Genomic DNA, 22,668 nt, shown 5'->3' with positions numbered 1-22,668 from the left:
TACATGTTTTACTGAGAATGTCAGACTTCATTTTCACATGACTGAGAAAGATAATGTGAATTTACAGAAAATATGCTTTCAGTTTAGCTTATAGATCCCCTTCCAAACCACTGTGGGAAAATCATGAGATATTAGTTTTCTTTCAAACAATATTCATGATATCACAGCAGAAGGTTTTTTCACATGGTAAAATCACCTTAGAACCCACCACAATTCCTAAAACGAGTATGGTACCATCAACAAATGATTTATAATGTAACTAAAGTCCTAAAACCCTCTATTAACTACAATGCTTTTTAATGAGGTGCTATCATGTATATTGGTCCCAAGATGGCTGCCAACACTTCTTGGATGAAGTGCTGACAGCCAATCAGATCAGATGTGTGGTTAGGCTCCGCCCAGATATATATCTTTTTTTGAACCTAAATTACTCAAAATCCACTGGAGCACATATATTGAGACCTAGCAAAGGCACATCGGGCTAACAGTCCCTACAATTTTGCCAAGTTTCGTGCAAATCCATTCAGCCGTTCGAGCTAAAAGTTGGGCCAACCGCCCTATGGAAATTAACATGGGAAAAACGCGTTTTTTCTCGGCCCCCCCTTGATGAAACCCCCACAAATTGTCAGGGGCTGCTCAAAAACAAAATGTTCCATTATATATATATATGCACCAAACAATTCCCACCACTTCCGGCTTGCGGCGAGGAAGGAACTCAGAGACCACCACAACGATTCAGGCAAGATGTTCGTTTGTTTGCGTTTCACCAGCCTGCAACGACGCGTTTTGGGCTTCAAGAGCCCTTGATCACATTCAGCAAACATTGCGACCATTATGTTTTTTATACGTTTTTTACACCAAATGTACACACCCCTACGCTGTGTGGACTACAAGTCACATGATTAAAGAACATGAAGAAAAGACTACCGAGTGGATATTCGTCTTTCGGGGTGATATAAAATAGAATAGATAACTGCTTAAATGCATAGTTAATTTCTTATAACACATTGATCTCTGTTTAAAATTTAAGGCGAGTTAATACACATTGCTCAAATATAACCTTGTATAACAGGATAAATCCTTATATCATGTATTTACAATATTATTCCCAAAGTTATTATACTTTAGGTCAAACTACAAAAACCTTAAACAAACTCTACTTTGATCAAATGATGTATATCACAAGTATACTGACCCCTGCATTCATACATTCAATGAAAAATGGTATGAGTCCTACTTGACCATGAACAGTGCAAAATGTATCCAAAAAGTGCTAAATCTTGTGCAAAAGTGCAAAAGGTAATAAATATAAAGTGTCCAATGTGCAGTTTATATTGACGTATTTGCCAATGTTAAAAATTCATAGCTATATAGTACTATATACACATAAACATATGCTATCATACAATCCATTATTGAGATCAATATTACCAATGTCCATAGGACATATGGGAAAAGCCATGAAACATATATCTTGTTATAGTAGTCAATATAAGCTAATTTCAGAATAGAGGAGAGTCATGAGAGTAAGCGTTGCAGAAAAAATGTAAATATATACATGGACTAAAGACAAAGTGCAAGTTCGCGACTATAATACACTGTATCAGTACACACATATAAAAACACTATTTACAATTTTTACAAATATGTGTACATGTCCTCCGAGTTGTTAAGACCCCTAGGCCATTTGCTGTCTAATTCTAGTATAAACTTGATTTCCAGCTGTCTTAACTTCTTTTCCCGATTGCCGCCGCGTTTGGATTTTGGAACAGCGGCAATGACAAAATAAGAAAGACAATTGATGTCTTTGTTATGGCACTTCGCAAAATGCCTAGCCACGGGATAAGCAGCATCATTATGGAGGATGGCTCTCAAGTGTTGTAAGATCCTGACATGCACCTGTAGCTTTGTGCTTCCCACATAATTTAAACCACAGGTGCATGTTAGGATGTAGACAGCAAAGTCCGTTTTACAATTAAAATTCCCTTTGATGGATATAGGGGAAGTATCGAAAGGGGTCTCATATGTCGACCTATTACAGCCGAATTTGCAAGCCCAACATGTGGTACATTTTTTGAAACCCTTTGCAGGCTGTAACCATATTGTCGGTTTTCTAGTCTCTGGAGAATTTTTATCCAGGTCATTGCCCATGGATCTACCCTTTCTAAAAGTCACAGCGGGGGGAATGGATAATCTTTCACCAGAACAGTGTCAGTGAGGACGATCGGCCAATATTTGTGAACAATGGCTGTAATTTTCCTTTCCTGACGTGAATAGGTCAAAATTAGTCTGGGATTATCTGAGTTGGTGTTTTCAGATGTAGGCTGAGTGGACCCTTCTTAAAATAAGCTGCTTCTGGGACGTTCGTCTGCTTTGTTGATGGCTGCATTGATGATTTTGTTGCTATATCCTCCCACACTTAGCCTGGTGCGCATGTCTTTAACACAGTTTCGGAAGTCATCCTCAACACTACAAATATGCTTAAGTTTAAGGACCTCTCCGTAGGGTATACTAGCGATGAGGTGCTTAGGATGTGAACTATTGGCGTGCAGTGTGATATTGCCAGCCGTGTTTTTTCTGTGTAATGTACTTTGCAATGTGTTGGTAACAATCCTGAGCTTGACATCCAGAAACTCTATTTGAGTAGTGTGTATATGGGAATTAAAAGTCAAGTTTAGGTTGTTGTTGTTGATACTATCGACAAACCGCTGTGCGGATGCTGTGTCACTGCGCCAGATGATGAAAACATCGTCGATGTATCGGAGATACAACGCCATATGTTGATGGGGGAGAAACAGGCCCCCATGGCGACTCCCCTCTTCTGTTTATACAGGATGGTATTGAACAAGAAAAAATTGTTGTGTAAACACCAATCAATTAATTCCACAATCATTTTGTTGTGCGCATACAGCTCAATGGGTCTAGTGGCTAAAAAATGTCTGACCGCTGCTAATCCTTGTGTGTGGTTGATGCTGGTATACAAGGATTCTATGTCTAAAGTCATTAGACATAAATCATTGGACCACTCTACATTTTTAATTTTTGTAAGAAGATCACTTCGGAGTGATTTTACCAAATCCTGTAAGAAATGGTTGATGTACTGACCAATATTTTCGCTAGCACTATTTATAGCAGATATGATTGGCCTGCCAGGTACAGGTACCACCTGCTTGTGTATCTTAGGAATAAGATACAAAACAGGTAGGTCTGGATGTTCTTTGAATAGAAATTTACTTTCCTCATTGGAAAGCAAGCCTTCCCTTCTCCACTGGGCTAACATTTTTTGCAGAGTTATTCTAGCATTCTCATATTCTTTGGAAGTGGCTTTCTGATAACATTGCTCATTGCCTAGTTGTTTTTCAGCTTCAGTTATATACTGTTTTTTAGGCCATAACACAAGGTTACCCCCTTTATCGGATTTCTTAATCACGATATCACAATTTTCACCAAGTTTTTTGACCAATTTATTATATGCAAGTCTCCTGAACACAGCGCCTCGCTGATGTTTATTCTTTTTAGTACTGATGTTAAGTTGCTTTAGGTCTTTTATGATCATATCATGGTAGGTATCAATCGAGTCTTTCGGCATCAGTGGGACAAAATTAGACTTATTTTTTAAAGGACTTAAACCCGTTCCTTGTTGGATGAAATCAATTTTGCGCAACCTGTCTTGGGTGGAAACGTCAATTGGATCCAGTGCCTGACTATCACTGGACCCCTCTTCTTCAAGGAGGTCATGCATGGTTACTACCCCCGCAACATCAGCAGCCTGTAAAAACGGAGTATCCTCGCAATTATACACACTGTTATCAGACGCATATATTTGATTTTTATCTGCTTTTAATGCGTAATATTTTTTCAGTTTGAGTTTTCGTATAAAACAAAAAACATCAATTCCACTTCGTGCATAATTGAAGTTTTCACCAGGACAAAAGTTCAAACCTAATGCCAAAAGCTGTTGTTCTGCTTTGGTGAGAACTACGTTGGTCAGGTTGATAACAGTATTGCCTAGTTGCGTATCTTCTTTCTCCAAAACGTTTTCTTTTTTGTGGCAGTTTTTGAACCTTTTGCGCTGCTCTCTTCTGCGCTTATTCCTGCATTTGCGTCTTGCTTTTTTTGTGTCCTCGGACGCAATGTTTTGAGTCTCTCCTCGACTAAAAAATCGAGCTCCTCACTCATGTTTAGGATTGGTCGTTTGTAGGAGATAGTTTCCCCTGATGCACTTGAAATGCTCGTACCAGTGGTTATTGACACAGTATCATTGGAAGCATCTTCATTGGCACTTTCAGCTTGTTCTACATTCTTCGTGGCGGTTGAAGTTTTATCACAATATTGTTTCCTTTTGGCCAGATCATATTTTCTAGAAAACGTGAAAATTTGGCCGTTTGCATAGTCGGCCAAGTCCCTAGCAAATTTGTGGGCTTTTCTCGCCTTGATTTTGTCCTCGTGTTTTTTGAGTCTTTCTGCGATAACTGCTTTTGTTTTGTAATTTTTCAAGTTGAGTTGTTATTTCTTCCAGGATTTCTATGCGATCTATTTTGGCATATTTGCATAGAATTCGTACCAAATTCATTGATGCCTGAAGATTGCTTTCTCCCCATTCACGGAGCATTTCCGGATTTGGTCTTTCAAAACTCGGGGCCAACAGAATTCTCAACCCACGGGGGACTCGCCCCACTTTGCTGTACTCGGAAAGGGATTTATTCTCCCACCACTTTGTGATTTCTAACTTAGATTTCGCCTCGAAGAGTTTTAGGAGAGTTTTTGTATCACAGTCTTTGTCAGGTTCTGAGGACGGCTGTTGTAATGTATCACGCGCCCCCGCTGGTTGAATTAAAAACATGCTTTCTGCCGCTAACTCTCTCTCTCTCTCCTGTTCTGCCGCCGCTGACATGGCAGGCTGTTTAGTAAACGCTTGAAATATTTGTTCAAACTGACGAAAGTCAATTTTGTCCCTTGTCTTGCCTGATGTTGCAACTCCCTTCCTGATATTTCCAAAATGCCCCCACTCACCGGCGTGCGCAGTCTTCTTGCGAGCCCTCCGACTCGATTGAACACGTACCGACGCCGGCCCGTTTCTGTGGCAATAGCTGTAATCAGGGGGAAGCCGCCAAACAAATTCCACCACGGATCCAACAAAGATGCGGTTGATGGCGGCTTCCGGCTTGTAGGGAGGCGGTCTGGGAACAGAGGCAACCGACCTCTGTAACGATAAGCACCAAACAATTCCCACCACTTCCGGCTTGCGGCGAGGAAGGAACTCAGACCACCACAACGATTCAGGCAAGATGTTCGTTTATTTGCGTTTCGCCAGCCTGCAACGATGCGTTTCGGGCTTCAAGAGCCCTTGATCACATTCAGCAAACATAGCGACATATATATATATGTATATCCTCAATTGTGTTTCACTCAGTTCACACTTCTTATGAACATTCTTTTTAAAGAGGCTTTGTGATGGAAAAACAATTCTGTGTGAATAAATCAAGGATTAACATATATATATATATATATATATATATATATATATATATATATATATATATATATATATATATATATATATATATATATATATATATATATATGTATATATATATATTCACTGAAAAAACCATAGGTTTCACACCAGTTATAGTTAGCTAGAAATTTTACTGACATAAAACCATTGAAATTCCCACGTTATAGTAAGTTGGACTCACTATAACTTGCGCGTGCAATGCACTGCTGATGATGTCACATATTACATCACTCATGACATGGTCAGTGACATCACTCATGACATCACTGATGATGCCATCCAATGAATGTGTGTCTTTCTGAAAAATAAATATTAGTGAGTAATGTTTAAATTTTTAAATATATGTATTAGTGTTTCACTTTGTGTATAAGTAGCTGCATGAGTTGGTGAGTAGGTACATGGGACGACTCTTGGTGGCCAGAAGCCCTTGGAAAAGCACCCATCCCGACAGACCACGCACGGAACCTGGGCGTCATCCTGGATTCCTCACTTTCGATGAACAGACAAGTCAACGCCGTCTCTTCATCCTGCTTCAACATTCTTCGCATGCTCAAAAAAACATTTCGTTGGATCCCCACCGAAACTAGGAAAACGGTCACCCACGCTCTGGTCACGAGCCGACTGGACTATGGAAACACCCTCTACGCCGGTACTACCGCCAAACTCCAGAAAAAACTCCAACGAATCCAAAACGCCTCAGCCAGGCTCATATTAGACATCCCGCGTAAAGAACATATCTCTGGTCACCTGAAAAACCTCCACTGGCTTCCCATCAATAAGAGGATCACTTTCCGGCTCCTAACCCACGCACACAAAGCACTCTACGAAATCGGACCAGGAAAACGGTCACCCACGCTCTGGTCACGAGCCGACTGGACTATGGAAACACCCTCTACGCCGGTACTACCGCCAAACTCCAGAAAAAACTCCAACGAATCCAAAACGCCTCAGCCAGGCTCATATTAGACATCCCGCGTAAAGAACATATCTCTGGTCACCTGAAAAACCTCCACTGGCTTCCCATCAATAAGAGGATCACTTTCCGGCTCCTAACCCACGCACACAAAGCACTCTACGAAATCGGACCAGAATGCCTCAACACACGACTGTCCTTCTACACCCCCTCCCGCCAGCTACGATCATCCAACCAAGCCCTTGCCATTGTACCTCGCATCAACAAAACCACCATGGGAGGTAGATCCTTCTCCTACCTGGCAGCTAAAACCTGGAACTCACTTCCCACTTACCTTCGCCTTACCCAGAACCACCTAGCATTCAGAAAACAACTTAAAACGTGGATATTTGACAAGTAATTCCCCACCCCTCCTCAAGCGCCTTGAGACCCTCTGGGTATGTAGCGCGCTATATAAATTCTCTGACTTGACTTGACTTGGGTGTTTGTATTGTTTAGTGTTGAAATTACTTACAACATTGATGCAAGAGTGACTGACTCTTTTTTTGTATGTATTTTGAAGACTACATATGTACAGGACTGTATGGTTGAATAGTGTGTATATGTGTATGTTAGTGAGTAAATGACTGTCTCACTAGTGTTTTAAACAGTAACTACATATGTTTTAATCTAGAATATGTGAATATTGATGCATATAAGTGAGTATATGTGAGAGTAAGAGATTGTAGGCATTCCTGGTTAAATAAGTATGTGTTTCGAAAAGTGATTGTTTAAGAGAATAAATATGTGTAATTTTCAATAGAAGTAAGGTGGTAGTGTGTGTATTGCTCTATATGCAAATAAATGGATGTTCAATAGTTTATTTGCATCTGTGAGTATGTGTGTAAGTAACTTTTGGATGACTGTCGGTGTGTAACAGGATGTATAGGTGTATCACTATATATGATGAGTGAGTATATGTATGAGTGACTATATAGAACTGTTGCTGAATGAGTGGATGTGTATATAGATAGTTGAATTACTGAATTGGTTGTCGTAACTGATATGGGTCTCTCAATATTTAAAAAAAATTAAGTTTCTATTTTTGAATATGTGTTTCAAGTGTTACATTACAGTGAAAGGAGGTCTGTCACTATGTCACAAGGATGGTGTCATCAGTGATGTCATGAGTGATGTCACTGACCATGTCATGAGTGATGTAATATGTGACGACATCAGCAGTGCATTGCACGCGCAAGTTATAGTGAGTCCAACTAACTATAACGTGGGAATTTCATTGGTTTTATGTCAGTAAAATTTCTAGCTAACTATAACTGGTGTGAAACCTATGGTTTTTTCAGTGAATTTATTAGGTTTTTTAAATGCAAATTGCTAACTATAACTGGTGTGAAACCTATGTTTTTTTCAGTGAATTTCAAAGGTTTTTTTTATGCTAATTCCTAACTATAAATCTCAGTTTATAAGTAAGACTTTTAGCGCACTAGTTGTTCTTTAGAACACTCTAGGACATTCTGTCATTGGGCTATATTTGGGCTACATCTGGCTAATATTTTGGCTACATTTGTTTTTTTTGTCTCTAGTGGCTATCTTAGGGCTACATTGGGCTACATTGGGCTCTAACATATATAAAACCAAATGTAGCCCAATATATATTTTTTGAAAGTTAACTTTCGTTAAAACTACTTGAGCATATATCTTGAGACATAGCAAAGGCACATCGGGCTACCAGTCCCTACAATTTTTTCCTAATTATTTTTAAATTTATTTTTAAAAAACATTTTTTTTGCCTTGGTGCGCTCCCGGTGCGCGCCCCAGGGAGCGCATCGGAAAGCGTAATTATATGAAGCGCCCCGGGGCCCGCACCGGGTAGCGTCCCGTAAGCGCCATTATCGCGAACGAAAACATGATTGTGACGTATCGCGTAGCCGCGTCTGCGTGAAACGCACGGCGTAAGCGCACCTGGAAGCACTCGTGCGAATACAATCGCGCATCGTAGACTTCCGACGTGCTTACACTACGCGACCCGGAGCGCGCCCCCTGGCGCGCCCAAGGGCATGTAGCGTAAGCGCGTCGGGTCATGTGACCTGAAAATAACACTTTTCATTGGTTCATAACAGTTTTGGTTTCATAATAATGAAGCCACTGGTCATGTGACCTGAAAATAACACTTTTCATTGGTTCCAAACATTTTTTTTTTCCTTCTGATGAAAGACCCCACCTTTTTTACTTCTTCTGACTTTGTCCTTTGACTGAGGAAGACCTGCTTGTACCTCTCTGTACCATTTTAATCTTTATAATGGCTTCGTAGCAGCAGCAGCTGGTGCATCTGCACCACCACCACCACCACAACAACCAAGAGGACCACCACAAGATTTCATTGGTGGTCAACAAGAGGAGGAAGAAGGGAGGAGAACATTTCTCCAAGAACAAAATACCCCATACCAGCCCAAACCACACATTATTTGGGAGTTTTTTTCGGTTCCACAGGGAAAGAAAAAGGTAAATGCAGCCAAGGTGACTTGCCTGATCTGTGACATGGAACTTTCTAGGGGGAACCCTAAAAAAAAATATTCCTTTGGAAATCACATGATGATCCGCCACATGCAGCACAAGCATCCTATAAACTATTCTGCTGCAGTGATGAGGGAACTGGCCAGTAACCCTCCCCAATCAACAAGAACCAGCTCAAAAAGGAAGCAACCCACTGCGTCTGCACCAGAGGAAAGTGAGAGAATGCCGTGCATTCAGCCCCGATTTGCAGATTTTAGAATCACATGTAAATATTGTGGGAAGACCATCTCCTACGGAGAACAGAGCGTAAAGCTCATCGTCCTTGCTGGGGACAACCACAAATAACACAATCAACCCTAATTATTTATTTTCTTTTTTTTTCGCTGCAGTTGAGCCATTTTCAATTCCCTGTTTTTTCGTTTCTCCTCTCGAAAAACACAAAAACAATATAAAAGTGTTCTGTAAACTCAAAAAAAGTACAAAATGGTTCAAAAAACATAAAAAAATATAAAACAACAAAAAGAAGAAAAAAAACAGTTCTTTTTAGAACTACCTCCAATTTCAAAAAAAGGCTAAATTTTTTAAAAACTCTATTATTCATTTTTCCACATGGTATGCTCCCTGGTCCGCCTCCCGGTGCGCGTACCGGGCGCTCCCCCCGCGCAAATAAAAAAAAAAGAATTTTTTTGGGCCCCGCTGTTTCCTTTTATGGCCCCCACATCAAACCTAGGGGGTCGGGGGGGGGCTATCCCTGGCCCCTTATCGTCATTTCCCCCTTTTTTTTTCCACCTCTTGTGTCTCTATCCTACCGAGACACAAGATGGCGGCCGCTCCGCACTGTTTCGAATGTTTAAAGACACCCGAGAGCCAATCAGCTTTCTGTGCGCAAGTCGCGTGGAGCGCCCGGAGCGCTCCCCGGTGCGCATACCGGGGCGCTGCCATAGATATATATATTTTTTTGAACCTAAATTACTCAAAATCCACTGGAACACATATCTTGAGACATAGCAAAGGCACATCGGGCTACCAGTCCCTACAATTTTGCCAAGTTTGGTTGAAATCCATTCAGTCGTTCGGGCTAAAAGTGAGGTCGACCGCCCTATGGAAATTAACATGGGGAAAATGCGTTTTGGGACCCCCCTTTTATCTTGGCCCCCACTTGATACATCCCCCCCAAACTTTTCAGGGAAGGACCGGAGCTCGACGAGGCCATTTTGAGGAAATTTTCAGGCAGATTCGTTAAGCGGCGCCAAAGTTATTCCAAATAGAATACTATAACTATAACTACCTACTGGCGACCGCCAGTAGGTAATATATATATATATATATATAATTCTTTGATTAAATTTTGGTTTGTATCAATTACATATAAGTTGTGTTCAATGTGAAAAGAGAGTATTCATTTTTTCGTACCTAGTTCAACATTCAACATTGTTTTGATGCTTGTTAGAGCGCACGAGTAGTGCACGCTCTGTCTAAAACTTGTTGTCCTAGTTTTCTTATTCTGTTTACGTGAACGGGGGTAGTACTGCCTCAGAGGGTGCACACCAAAAAATAAGAGTTATGGACACTATGGTTTAAGTGTAGACAATATAAGATTTGAGGGCAAAGTTAGCTGTTTTTTTCACAGTTCTAGAACATTCTAAAAGTGGCATTTTTAAAATTGTAATTTCAAAGACAAAAAACATGAACAGGTTACCTGTTTCCTCTTCGAAGTTACAACTTATTGAATGTAATGAAGTACCTCCAATATTACCCTTTGTGAGAGGCAAGTCTTGCAATAGTGAAAAACGAAATTAGGAGTTTTTCTCTACTTGGACATGTAAGACTAATAGGTTCGTGTCTCAAATTTTAAATACAGTGCACCCTGCCCTTTGGGAAGGTGGCCTACCCTAGGGATAGCTTACAAGTATTAAAAAGGAAGGTTTGGTACTGGGTAAATGTTTATTTTGCAAGGTTGATATGCCAGTATAAAAACTGCACATGCAGGATGTAATGGCAGACCTGAGACATGTTCAAAGTGCTACTTAAGTGGGTGGCACAACCAGTGCTGCACCTTATTCAGCTGTATTAGCTATGTTCGCTCTAAGTGGCCAAGGGTATACCCAGGCGTGGGTCGCTCACTTGCTGTGCCACTGGTTTCAACCTAGCCTTACTGATGAGGGGTGATGATACCCCGAAGCTGTTCCCAGGATGCTTGTTTCTGGTCGAGGGAGGACCTGGCCTGGCAGTTTGGGTTTGACTCCTATCATGAGCAGCAGGTTCAAGACCAATGTTCCCTCTATTTTTTTTTCCTTTATATGCAGCAATAACGGTGCTTTGTGCACTGCAGTCAAGGATGTGTGCACTGTAGACAATCATCAACTTAATATTCAAGTATGTAACACATGCAAGCTACCAAAATCAGTGGCATAGCAAGGGTACCGCAGTACCTAATCTAAGTCAGAAAAAAGCTTAGTATTAAAAGATACCCATTACAGGGGGGCAGTGGGCACTGTGCACCTCTGAACCCCGGGGACACTGATTCTTTCCCAACCATTCTACGTATCAATCCTTTCGTCATTATCATCATGAATCTCTTATCACCTTCTCAAACCTTTTCTTATTTGTATCCACTTCCACTCTCTCTCTCTCTCTCTCTATCTCACTTGTACTTATCTCCTTCCTCGCTTTTTAAAAGTGTTTGCCTTGCCTCCTCGTGTCTCTTTATCTTCTGCACTTTTCTTTCTCCCTGTCTACTCTCCTCCACTTGTCCCTCATTCGACCTCCTCTCTTCAATCTACATTCTACCGTACTCTTTTCCCCAAACTCTCTCTAATCTCCCTGTCCTCTCTCTCTCATTTTACCATTTCTCTATCAAATCTATACCTTGACTATGCTTCTTGCCTACACATCTCGTTTATTATCTTGGACCTCCTTAGTTGTCACCTTCCTCTACCTAGCCCCTTATATAACAATCATTTGCAAGGCAATAGGTCTCGCAGCATTAAAGTTTGAGTTACTGGCATTGTAAATGACAATGCTTTGCATACATTTTTTTTAAATTTGCAATTGGTATATAAACATTGTTTGTGAGTGGTTAGCTGTTGCTAACAGACACCCTCACAGACCTAGAGCACTGCACGGTTCATATAATTGAATATGCACTGAAATCGGAAGGCTGCAATGCTCATTGAATGCATAGGGCTCCGTGTCCATGCACACCTGATCTGCAGCCAAGGCCTACCTTACAGAGGGTCCTACAGAAATTAATCAGTGATGCCACAGGCCATGGTGCCAAGTAACCCGAGAGCAAACAATGTGTCACGTGAGTGGATGCCTGTCATCAGCTGTGGCCCAGCACCACACTGGCACGAAATACAGCACGCAGGCCTAGAATTCGGCTTGGCCTCTTTTGAGAATCACTATGCATCGGATCAGCGGTGCTAAGAGGCACCTATGATTAAAGTCACAGAAAGCAGCTTTGGCATAGCGGGGAAAAGCCCTATGATAGGCTATGAAGTTAAACTCACACTTTGTTTTGCTTTTTGCAGTTTTATATAGCACAAACTCGACCTGAAGGTGTTGCTAGGCACCGGGAGATTAAGTGACTTGCTCAGAACCACAGGATGTGCAGTCTAAGACAAACTCGAACCCGGTAACCCAGCTCCAAGGTCGGCAGCTCTGGCCATTATGCCACATCCTGTTTTAACTGCAGCATTCACACACACATTTCAAGAAGCAACTCACTTCATGTACAATACGCGGGGCGCTAGAGGGTGCACTGCGGGATGGCTGACTCCTGAGGCGGCTCCGCCGGACAGGAGACTGTTGCTGTGGATATTGCAGTGCTGCTAAGGGTAAAATGCTCTGACTCTGCGAAGTGCGACGTCGGAATACTTGCGCCATGGCCAGCGGAGGTTTCTAGAGCCCAAAACTGCCTTACATCGGAATTACGGGGCTGAAATGTGTAAACTGCGGCCGGAGTTTCAAAATGGCGGCGCCCGCGAAATGTCACTGGAATCAGACAAGAGCTTCCAGGGACTCTGGATCATATCCTCACAGGCTCACTCAAGACTGGCAAGGGACCGGAGGAGCTGCGGAAGTGAACAACTAACTTCAATCGGCATATGCCGGGGCCTGTGAATAATAACTGTATTGCGTTCCACGGAGCGCTGATAATGCACAAAATGGCGGCTCTCGTGAAACGCAAACTGCCTGAGTACGCGATTCGCCTGTAACGGACTCTAAACTCATGCTTTTACGCTCTCCGGTCGATGTACGTGGTGACCGCAACCATTATCACTGCCCTGCGCCGGCATCTAGTCCCCCAATGTGCCGACTAAAGCTGTGAGTAACACATGTGCATGGAGATAAGATCAGATGACTGGAGCTTCGCATACACGAGCAGCGGAGACAGAAGCCTCGTAGAGTACAAATCTGCACAGCGCTTTAGACTCCTGAAGGAATGTGGATCTTGCGGTAGCAGCAACATCTAAATACACACCCAGCGAGCTACACTGAGGCCTGCTATATGCGTCTCTGCTGAAATTAAGGAGGCGATCTGCGAGCAGTATGACATAGGCCTATACTGCCACGTTTGGAGGGGCTGCCTAGCAAGGTAGGGAATCATCGCCGACAATTGCTTCACACCTGCGTTTGACTACTGGCTAAAGCACTACAACATGCTGCTGTGGACCCAGTGACTGTAATGCCTGTGTAAGGGGGTGTACGGAAGCACACTGCCTGCGACGTGCTTTGTGAGTGTGCCGCCTGCGACTGCTGACATTAAAGCCAATATAACTACGATCTAGTTCCAGTAACCCTACTGCCACCGGATGGCCACGGCGACTAGAAGGGGACACGCTGTTCACACTGTCCCACGCTTAAGCTGTGACGCACCAAGAACAGCAGGCAGGATGGCCAAACCGGAAAAGCAGCAAATAAAACTGCAATTCGAAGCGAAGAAGCAGAATAAGGGAACTACCAGTGGGACAGAGGCAGAAGGGGACAATGACACCGACGAGGGTACTGGCATGGAAGGTGTGCTACGTGCCATCCAGCGCAGCCTGCAAGAAATGAACGGAAAGCTGGACACTCTAACACAAAAAGTTGACCATATGGCAGCAAAAATGGACAAACATGGAGAACGGCTTGTAGAAGCGGAAACGAGAATATCGGTGGTGGAAGATGCCTTCAGTACCAACACTAAGAACTGCGCCACCATGGAGAAAACACTGGAAGAGCTACGCAGCAAAACGGAGAATTGGAAGCGAGGTCCCGCCGCAACAATATTCGCATAGCAGGTCTTCCGGAATCAATGACACAGGAAAAATGGAGCAATATGTGGAAGATCTCTTTAAAGAACTGTTCGGGGCAGAGGAATTTTCGTCGGTGTTCCTGGTGGAGCGTGCTCATCGATCCCTTGCGCCACGCCCAAAGACGGGTGCTCCCCCACGCATCATCATAGCCCGTCTGCTGAACTATAGAGACAGGGATATGGTCCTCAGGCAGGCACGGGTAAAGGAGGACATCACTCACCAGGGAAGCAAACTTGAATTCTACCCGGATCACACCATGGCTGTCCAATTTGCCCGCAAGAATACCAATCAGCAAAAAAGAAGCTACGGGATTTGGGAGTAGAATATTTCATGCTCTACCCGGCAAAACTCAAGGTAACTCATGCAGGTTGTTCCACGGTTCTTCCCATGCCGCAGGCGGCTCATGAATATATCAAAAAGCTAGGCAGGCGAAGGCGAACGTCAGGACAAGATGAGCAGCAAGGAGACGAGGACTGAGTATCCCTTTTCAGGTAATGATGTCTCATCATTAAATCAGTAGGGCCAGAGACTCTGACACTTTCTTTCGTATGGACCCCATAGTTGATCTAATACCACCTTAAAAACTGTAAGCAGTACGCAGGGGTAATGATCAGGCACTCTGCACTAAGGCCGATTTACACAGAGTTCCAGCACCCACACGACAGCCGAAAAGAGGACTATTTGTACTGATGGCTGGTGGAATGCCTCAAAAATTAGACAGGCCATAATGCACTGTCCCGCGGCTACTTAAGTATAGCCATAAACGCGTTGGAGCCATGCCATATATATGAACTGCCTTAGGTTAATGATTGTGGGGGGTGAGATGACTCCCTGATGAAATTGCCAGCTAAGACTGCACTACTGAAAGCTACGAGGTTTCGCGATCTGTGGATCAGTGCAAAAGAACTGAAGACACTTACATATGCAGCACTATGTACACTTTTGTTGATTGTGACAGAGCGCCCATCCACATCCACAATGTGGGTGGTGATGTGCGCACCTAGTGGACCCTCTAGATGGGTGTTCCCCACCACAAGTTTGTTCCACAGTTTATTTGAATCAGGGATATGGCTTAGGCAGGGTTGGGTTGCTGAAGTGGGAGGTGGGAGGGTGGGGATCTTTGGGAATGTTATTTATAGATCACTGTACCTGAGATGCATTGCAAACTCCAGTTCGCATAGGAATTGCGACGTAGTTGATTTCCTTGTTCTAGATACTCTGACAACTCACAGGATGTTTCAGCTATGGGGCTTCAAAATGATGCGATATAAACATATAACTTTCTGATATGGTGAAAGGAGCACAGCTAAACCTAATAACCTGGAACGTCAGGGGTCTGAATAACCCCAAAAGAATCAGCCAAATATTCACATACTTTACTAGACTCCAGGTAGACATTGCATTTCTTCAAGAGACGCACATTGCTCCTGCCGCGCCGGCCACACTAGGTAAGAGATTGGCTGAGGTAGTCTACACCTCAAATTATTTCTCATATGCACGTGGTGTTAGTATTCTTATACGCAAGGTGGTTAACTTTAAGGTCTCAAAGGTGCTAAAGGACACAGTGGGCAGATATGATATAGTAATTGGCCTTCTTCGGAATCAAAATGTAGCACTAATAAACACTTATGGTCCAAACACGGACGACCCGGGGTTTCACACTAAACTATGGCACGCTATCTCTGAAATCCACGTAGAGAAACTAATATGGGGGGGCGACTTTAATATTGCACTGAGAGATGGACTAGACCGCTCCCCAAATACTGCAGAACCACACAAAAGGGCACTAGCAGAGCTGCAGGATGCTATCACTGATCTACAACTAACCGACCTTTGGAGAACACGTTATCCGGGCCAATTAGAAGCCACACACATCACTGCAGCGAACAACAGCTGGTCGAGAATTGACTATTGGCTGGGGTCAAGCGAGGTCTCGCTATGGACTTTGTCATGCCTCGAGACTCCTAAAAGACACTGTCCCTTTAAGATGATCGCTATTTAGGGCATCAGGAACCTGGGAGCGACGCTTCACGTTCTTGCGTCAAGCTCCCTTCGTGTTTTGCATCCGTCTTGTCCTTCTTTGCCTGACTTCCGTTTTGCCTGGGAGTTTCCTGTTTTGGAGCGCTGCTCGGCAGAGTGCTTTACCGGCCCCCGCGTCCTTGAGCGGGCCTCGGATTGCTATTCTGTTCGGTGGCGGTTCGCTGTTTTACAGGCGTTCAGGCTTGGGCGCCTGTAATCCCTAGTGTTAGGAGTTCACGTTCTTCTTCGTGAACCTTTCCTTATTTCCCCATTTCCTTGAGTCGCGGGCGGGTTTTTCCCCGCCTTCCGGCTGGACTCAGCTTGTGCTTGTTTTGGAGTTGCCTTGCCGGACAGCCAGCCCTGATCTCCGTTGTCCGGTTTGGACATCCGTTTTCTCCCCCTTTCCCTCATTACACCTTACTGGACAGCCGGGCTTGGTCTCCTCTGCCTAGTGTCTGCAGTTCGCTAATCCCTCCTTTCCCTTTAGTTAGTCAGCTAGTGTTCCTTCCACATTTGTCCCCCTTCAGTAATTTAGTTATCCCTATCTATACTACTTCTGGAATACTGCCTTTGCATTTGGAGTGATTCTTGCGTGGATCCAAGTGGGTACTATCTTCAGCTTCTCTACAGGGAATCACGGTAACAGCGCTTTTTGCGCTCTTTTATACTTATACAAAAACTAGTCATACGTATGATTTATATATGTTGTTTTGCTTTTCATCTAGAGATAACCCAGCAAGAGAAGAAGTGGCTAAAGGTTTCCTTACATATCCCTCATTTGTGCCTAATACTTCACGAAGTCCACAAGACAGCTAAAGTGAGAAGTGTATTACTTAGACCATAGAATCACTATTGAGTTTAGTGCGTACTCACTAATACCTTACACTATCTTTGTCACAGAGCCAGATGATGTTCCTTATCTAGACGTCGTATATATACATGTTCTACACAGAGTAAGGTTTCCGGTATGTGTTATTTCTATTTTTAGTTGTGCTAGTATTTATTCAGTGTAGGGTACCAATAGCTAGTTGCTTACTTGCTTTTCTTTGCAGGCTGCCTGTTGCCAGTTCCCCAATTGATGTACCACGCAGATCATCCAGAAGAGTACCTACACATCATTTCTTCTTCACCATCTTCCCTTGTTTTGTCTCCCTGTGTTCCCCTGTCGTGTCTCTCGTACTCTAGTGTTTGATAGAGTCGAGAGGCCGTAGGGGAGGACTGTGGATTATTCTTCGGATTCCTGACGCTCCTGTGGAACTCTCTTGCAATCCTTACAGACTTCCTCCATTAAGCACTTACCACGCACACTGTCTGACCATAGCTCGGTGTTACTCTCCTTGCAACTTCCACACTACACCTCCCCACCTTCACCTGGAGGTTCAATGCCACAGCACTTCTGGACTCTGCATACACTGACACAATTCACACAACAATAGTGGAATATTTCAAACTTAATGGTCCCACCACGGAGGATCGGGGGCTACTTTGGGACGCATGTAAGGCGACAATAAGAGGTAAATGCATTAGTACCACAGCGGGAATCCTTAAAGACATCAGACGGCAATTGAATATTCGGGAACCTAAATTGAGTGAATTGGGGCGACGGTATGCACAAACAGGGGACTCCACCATATTGGGGGATATAAAAACGACCCTATCAGAGCACCAGGAGTATGCCGCTGATGAACTTAACTGTGTTTCAAAGCGTGGGATAGCAAGGGCATATGGAGAGGGAGGCAGACCAGGGAGGGCCCTAGGGCTCAAAAGATATGCTCCGGACATACCCCACAACACATTCACACGATAAAAGATTCGGTAGGCACGGTTAGATATGACATGAAGGGCATATTGCATGAATTCCGAATGACATATGGCCAACTGTACGAATCCCGCCTAAACGTGTCAGCAGCCGATATGCAGGACTATATGGCAGACGTGGAAATAGCATGGTTATCAGATACACATAGAGCATACCTGTCCCACCCCATCACGGTTGAAGAAATCACTGACACCATTAAAGCCCTCCCTAACGGCAAAGCACCAGGCCCAGACGGCTTTACGGGTGACATTTATAAGGCATTCGCAGACATATTAGCACCACACTTAGTAGGAATGTACGGAGAGGCCCATGAAAAACAGACACTCCCAGCATCTCTACGAGAAGCGATGCTTGTTGCTCTGCTGAAACCGGGGAAGGATTAAGAGTACTGCGATTCATACAGGCCATTATCACTTATCAATGTCGACACCAAGATCATTGGGAGTGTCCTAACGGCACGGATCAAGCCTCTGATGCCGTTGCTGATTAGACCGGATCAATCTGGCTTCATACCGGACAGATCCACGACACACAACACATGAACGCTTTTTGCATTATCTCATTACCTAAAACCTGAGACCAGGGCAGCGGCGGTCTTATTAGATGCCGCCAAGGCCTTCGACACAATTGAATGGGCATATCTACACGCAGTACTTCAGCGTATGGGCTTTCCAATAATGTTTTTGCAATGGATAAAAATGCTATACACTGACCTCACGGCCCGCATAAAAGTAAATGGCTATGTCTCGGACCCGATCAGTATAGACAGAGGAACCAGGCAGGGATGCCCCTTGTCCCCAATGTTATTTGCACTGGTACTAGAGCCACTTGCATGCAAAATTAGGCAACATCATCATCATCTGCTCTCCAATTCCCTACACGACCCCTACACATATCCCTCTATGCGAATGACATGGTACTGTATGTAAAAGTCCCGGACTAAAATCGTAACCCTCTGCTGCGTGAGTACATAAAATTCGGACAGCACTCAGGCCTGCAAATTAACTGGTCAAAATCACAAATAATAGCGCTGACAGACAGCACCGCCCCATTTGCACCGGATTACCAGCTAGAATGGCGAGAAGAACCCACACGCTATTTGGGCATCTGGTACCACAGAGACACTGACCTGGTCATCAGAACAAATTTTTGGAGGGTCATATCAGATTTAGAGGAGAAAATAAATCGCTGGAACAAGTCACCACTTAGCGGATAGAGCTGCCCTCGTAAAAATGGTGCTACTTCCCAAATTTCTTTATCTATTCAATACCATTCCTATTAGACCGCCGACGGAAGTCTTCTGCAATATAAACAAGCTGGTACTCCATCTCATCTGGGCGGGTAAACAAGCTAGACTGGAATTGCAATCGCTAACATTGCCCTATGCGCAGGGAGGGTCTAAGGTGCCAGATTTTTTCCTTTACTATGTATGTGCACAAGCACAATTTGCACATTACTGGTATCACGAAGTGCCTTTCATGTCGCATGTGGCAGTTGAAACAGGTGACACTCAACCTATTCCCCTATCGGCCATACTACCGGCCATACTACCACACAAAAGACCGCCATTACACTCTTGTGATATAAACACTATCTACGCAACGAACATGGCCTGGTATCTGATGGGCAAGAAAGCGGGAAAGCTGCCATTATATGCGTCGGCTCTACCGTTGGCACATCACCCAGAGCTTTCGGTCACGCAAGAGGAAGTGGGCATGGGACTACTACAACAAGCTGGGATAGATACAATGGGCGATCTCTATGAGGAGGGCCAATTTAAATCGCTGGAGAAGTTGAGTTATATTAGTAACCCTAAGCTGCTATTTAGTTTTACATACTACAGGCTGTAAAGGGCAATGAAAGGGCTGTACACAACATACCCTGCAGAACCCCCACATGACTGAACAGATAACTACAGATGAATAGTCTATAACATGTATGCTAACCAACATGCTAACTCCGAATGGTAATCTGCGAATAATCCATTATAAATATCTGCACTAAATGTATTACGCACCACAAAGACTTTATAAATATGGTCTGTGTACGGACTCTAGATGCAAAAGGTGTAGAGTGGAAAGGGCAGATTTCATCCATCTTGCCTGGCACTGCCCCAAAAACTACTGGGTCCAGGTGATGGAGGCATTGAGTGTTATGTTAGAGACACCCATTGACTGTACTATACGAGTATGCTTGCTAGGCCTTGTTCCTCAAATCAGAGCGAGAAAACGAAAGTTCTGTGTGATAGCACTGTTGATGGCAAAGCGGAGAATCTCGCTCCACTGGAATAGCTCGAGGTGTCCAACGCTGGGACACTGGTTGGAAGATCTAACCTATTGCAAGGACACACTGGCGACCTATGAAGAAGTGCTCCCAGCTAGTTCAAGATCCAAAGACTATTGGTTTTATTTAATTGAGTATCTACAAACAAAACCGTTGGAAGGCCCTGAGTAAATGGTTATGAACGGCAATGCCCAGCTGTACAAGGTCACATAGTTTTCATATGAGGGACGGGAGGGAGAATGCTGTGGTGCAGTGATCAATGTTTATGTTTTTTGTTGTTTTTGAGGTTTACTACAACAGACAATTAGTTCTACCAAAATGCTATATCACTTATATTCTTCACGAGTGTGATATAACTGCTATAGTATAGACACCTTATACCTGCTGCCGGACCCCCGGGTTGCCAGACAAAAGGCTGTGTTAATCTGTTCAGGATTTACTAGTTCTAACTTTACTGCTGAACATGCAGGGTTGTAGGCGTAAATCTTTGTAACTTGTGTAAGATCAAATAAAGATAGTTGAACTACAAAAAAAAACTTCATGTACAAAACGCACATTGTATTTGGGAACATGTGGGCTGGTGCTTTCGGCATTTTCAAAGCACATATCCACATCTCCATGGTGTACTATGCTCATTTGTTAAGTATCCGTGGCTCTGCTAAGCAACTTCAAGCTCAGGGCTTTAGCTACACACTCACCCATGGGAGAATGTTTACAATGTCCGTCGGGGTCGGTGCCTAGTACTACACAAACAAGCGTTGAGTTAGGTGGCCGCGCGGTATCTGTCCCTGCCCATGGGTGGTGCAAGTCTCCTGCCTGTGATGCTGGTGTCCTTGCAGTGCCATTGTTTTTTAATTGTTTTGTGCCAAGACTCAGTGCGGAGCTCACAGCGGACGCCATACAGTCACAAGTGTTGAGATACATAAATAAAGACGGCCAGTCACTGGCGCCACCTCCATGCGGATGTAACACACATTCTAACAAGAGTCAAAGCAGACACGGAAAATGAAGTGCCTATATGCGCCGCCTGGAATCTCGAGGCACTGGGTAAAGTTAAGCAACTAGCATCGAATGTCACTTTTTGCTCAGCTGAAGGCTAGCGCTGCGTCTACCTTCATTCTCCACGGCCGCTTGGTACCATAATGGCGACACCAGCTCTTTCACAATCTGCACAGCACAGAGAGGCTGCAGAAAAAGGCGAGCTCCCCTTCACAGCGAGGCTGGGAGGCACGTCAGACAAAGTGATCGCTTTCACTTTCACGATTCAAGACGTGCGCGGGGTCTCAGTTCTTTCGTGTGTGTGTGTGTGTGTGTGCGTGTGTGTATGTGTGTGATGGCGGGGGGAGGAGTGTCTTTGTATGAGTGCCCCAGGTCCGTGTGTGATGGAGTCTCGGCCTCTGTGGTTTTCCTGGTTGCTGCCGGGGCCGCAGATGAGTGCGAACTGGAGAACTGATGAGGAGCGGTGGGGGCCCACAGCGGGAGAGCCATCAGGGCCCAAGACTAGGGCATGGGAGACCTTTTTGGTTGGTGCTCACATTTTTGGGCGGCGGCGCGGGGGGGGTCTCGGTGTTCTCATGTGCGTGCGTGTGTGTATGTGTACGACGGTGGGGGCGCGGGGGGTTCTCTGTATGTATGTGTGTGTGCATGGGCGCTCTTGTGTGTGTCTCTGTGTGTGCGCATGCGTGTGTGTTGTAGCTTTCCAGGAGACAGGAGCTGGCCACTGCGAGTGCGTTCTTGTGCGCGTGGCCCGCTCAAATCGCCTTCTGGCAGAGGAGATGCGCGTGGCCAGGTTCTGTCTCCTGGAATAGCTGCATCGCTAACAATAGGTCTCTGGCGAGATAGCACTTTGCGCTGTAAACCGCCACGAGACCTAAAATCCTTTTCCCTCCCCTCACCTTTTGTTTGTTCTTATCATCCTTCCTCCCTTTTTACTCTCCTTTCTATGTTTCACACCCCTTTCTTTCCTTGTTTTCCTCACCATTTCGTATTCACGTCCTCATTTTTACTGTCTCACTCCCATAGTTCAACCTCTCCATTCATGCCCCCTTTTCTCTCTACACTCAAAACTCCCCTTTTCCTCGCCCTCTTCCCCAAATCTTCTTCTCTCTCCATCTGACTATTATTTCTGACCTTCCTATTATTCCGTTTTCCTATCCCTCACCTTCTCTTCCTTTCCAGTCCCCGTTCTTCTCTTTTCTCCTTGCCTCTACTGTCCTATCTTTACTTTCATTCTGTCTTTTCTACATCCTTTGTCAATTTTCTATGGCTGTGACTCACCTGGCCTTAACCTCTCTCTACTTCATAT

This window comes from Lissotriton vulgaris, chromosome 2_2 (genome assembly GCF_964263255.1).
Source record: "Lissotriton vulgaris chromosome 2_2, aLisVul1.2, whole genome shotgun sequence".
NCBI lineage: Eukaryota > Metazoa > Chordata > Amphibia > Caudata > Salamandridae > Lissotriton > Lissotriton vulgaris.
The sequence above is the reverse complement of the archived record's forward strand: the minus strand, read 5'-3'. Positions refer to the sequence as shown.